This window comes from Bison bison, unplaced genomic scaffold (genome assembly GCF_000754665.1).
Source record: "Bison bison bison isolate TAMUID 2011002044 unplaced genomic scaffold, Bison_UMD1.0 scf7180017864032, whole genome shotgun sequence".
In the NCBI taxonomy this organism is placed as follows: Eukaryota; Metazoa; Chordata; class Mammalia; order Artiodactyla; family Bovidae; genus Bison; species Bison bison.
The window spans coordinates 6,627,082-6,630,280 of NW_011494604.1; the positions used below are offsets into that span (position 1 = coordinate 6,627,082).

A 3,199-nucleotide genomic window follows, 5' to 3' on the forward strand; every position below is an offset into this window, starting at 1 on the left:
CATACCATATCTGTCCTTTTTTGTGCCCATCATTACATGAAATGTTCCCTTGGTGTCTCTAATTTTCTTGAAGAGATCTCTAGTTTTTCCCATTCTATTGTTTTCCTCTATTTGTTTGCATTGATCACTGAGGAAGGCTTTCTTATCTCTCCTTGCTATTCTCTGGAACTCTGCATTCAAATGAGTATATCTTTCCTTTTCTCCTTTACCTTTAGTTTCTCTTCTTTTCTCAGCTATTTGTAAGGCCTCCTCAGACAACCATTTTTGCCTTTTTGCATTTTTTTTTTCTTGGAGATGGTCTTGATCACTGTACAGTGTCACAAACCTCTGTCCATAGTTCCTCAGGCAGTCTGTCTATCAGAGCTAATCCCTTGAATCTATTTGTCACTTCCACTGTATAATCGTAAGGTAGAGAGGTAGAGAGCTGGTAGATAGGTGGAAAGAATGTATGAGAGGTGAAACTGTGTTTGATCCCAAGTTAAGTGTTACAGAACTGCTTAATTAACTGAAGAAATAGGAAGGATGAGATACTGAAGTGTAAGGTGGAAGGTTTAAATGCCTCAGAGGTGCGAGGAAAATAAAAAAGGAAATCTACTTAATGAAATCTAAGACCGAACTGTAGCTAATGTGTATCTGGTCATTCTCAAAACTTTATCAGAAAAACAAAAAAAAACCCTTTATAACGGGTCCTGAGTCCAGCAGCATTTCACCACCCCAGTCTTGGGGAAGTCTCTTCTCCCTAAATGTAAGGAGGAAGTTGTACAGATGGTCTCTGGGGGCCCATTCAGCTGCCAGTCTGGAAAGTGACTCTCCTTGGTGGTGGAAATACACCTCAGAGTCTTCAGGAACAAAGAAGTTAGCACATGACCTGGGAGCAGGTTTCAGAACACAAAAATGTGTACTTTCAGCAATGAGGTGAATTGAAATACTGTGTGCTGTGGTTCATGAAAGTGATGGAATTGTGGCCCTAAAGACTGCATATTCAAAAGCAGAGACATTACTTTGCCAACAAAGGTTCGTCTAGTCAAGGTTATGGTTTTTCCTGTGGTCATGTATGGATGTGAGAGTTGGACTATGAAGAAGGCTGAGCACCGAAGAATTGATGCTTTTGAACTGTGATGTTGGAGAAGACTCTTGAGAGTCCCTTGGACTGCAAGGAGATCCAACCAGTCCATTCTGAAGGAGATGAACCCTGGGATTTCTTTGGAAGGAATGATGCTAAAGCTGAAACTCCAGTACTTTGGCCACCTCATGCGAAGAGTTGACTCATTGGAAAAGACTCTGATGCTGGGAGGGATTGGGGGCAGGAGGAGAAGGGGACAACAGAGGATGAGATGGCTGGATGGCATCACTGACTCGATGGACGTGAGTCTGAGTGAACTCCGGGAGTTGGTGATGGACAGGGAGGCCTGGCGTACTGTGATTCATGGGGTCTCAAAGAGTTGGACACAACTGAGCGACTGAACTGAACTGAACTGAAAGACAATTTAAGGGTATACAGAAATGTTTATTCTGTGTTAAGAGAGAAAAGGAATTTGCATAATTTGATTTGTGTGTGTGTGTGTGTGTGTGTTTCAGAGGGCTGTTCCTTCATTAAATCATAAAGGCTCTCAGGGATAGAATTACGTGCAGTCTTCAGTTTGTTTTTTTAAAAAGTTTCTATACAAAAATGAACAAATTTTGCTCCTGAAACAGGGAAAAGACTACAAAAATGTTAGTTACTTTCACCTTTTTTCGTAAGGGGTGGAGAGAGACCTCCTTTACAAAGATTTGGATTAATCATACTCCTTAGGGACATTCTCATCTACTACTTCCACTAGAGGGCACTCTTCTGAAATTTTAGGTTGCTGAAGATTTTGGAAAGGAGGTTTCAAGGTTTCATTTCAAACCTAGTTGGAGGACTCCAGCTTCTTTACTTGTTTGCTTATTTGTTTGCTTGTCTTTAAATACACTGTTTCTTTGGGAATAATTTTAGATTTACAGAAAAGTTACAAAGGTAGTCCAGAGAGCTCTTGTTTACCTTCACTCAACTCCTCCTAAGATTACCACCTTGCAGCAGCATGCTGCATGTGTCAGAACTGAGAAATTAACATTATTACGGTAGCACATTACTGTTAACTAAAGTACAGACTTTATTTGAATTACACCAGTTTTTCCATTAAAATTCTTATTCTGTTCCAGAATATAATCCAGTATATCCCACTGAATTTAGTAATTTTTTTAAAACAAACAACAAAACTCACTGTGGTAATCACACATCACCAATTATACTTTACATGAACATCTGTATTTTCTAAAGAAAGATGAAGGTTACCATTCTTTCTTTCACCTCTCCTTTTATTTCCATTACGTTTGCAGAAGTTATATAACTTTTTCAATCCCTATGTTGTCATCAACATTTCCGTCTTTTGCAGTGTATGGGGAACCATCATTTTTAGTAATTTTGTATCTTCCCCAATTAATCTTTTTTTTTTTTTTCAGTTTATGTTCCCTCCAGCAGGATGTCATTAAAAAATGCATGCTGTGGAATTATAACAATTTTGTTAGGCATAATAATGGCATTGTGCTTAGGATTTTTTTAAAGTCCTTATCTATAAGATACATACTGAAGTATTTACAGATGACATAATTTACTTTAAAATACTTCAGCAAATGAAAGCTTGGGGGAGCTAGAACAAATGAAGGAGGGTGTGTCCATGGGTGTTATTGTTTTACTTTTGTGTATGATTGAAAATCTTATAATTAAAGAGTTGTTCAAAAGAAAAAGGCGTGGTACAGCTGAAGTCAGTGGTGACTCAAGTTTTTGAAGTACATTCTGTCCTCCTGCAAAAAGGGGGAAGGACTTCAAGGGGGAGGATGGGAAGGCGGGGGAAGAGGGAGGACCTGGGGAGAAGACTGTCAGGCTTCTTTTTGCCTCACCTACCCCCATATTCTGCCCTCTCTCCTGCTGGGGCCACCACATCCTGCCCAGTGAGGGGTAGGAAGCTTGTGTGGGGGCACTGACCAAGAACCCAGCTTTGGTGCCCCTTCCCTGCCCTCCTCAGAGTCAAGGTGGGGTCTCTGCCCTTTGCCCCGGGCCTACCAGGTGCCCTGGGTGTGAGCTTGGGGCAGAGCTCTGCCAGCACAGCCTGGGACAGCTCTCTGCCTGCTCCGCCCCTTCCTCCACCTCTGGCCCAGAGTGGAACTCCCCCCCACCCCC

General features: G+C 41.5%; 1 protein-coding gene across 5 annotated transcripts in view; it reads left to right on the plus strand.

Moving 5' to 3' along the window:
* TMEM44 (transmembrane protein 44) overlaps window positions 1-3,199 on the plus strand; it is a 48,944-nt gene that overhangs the window by 36,555 nt on the left and 9,190 nt on the right. The gene's annotated exons all lie outside the window — the stretch shown is intronic.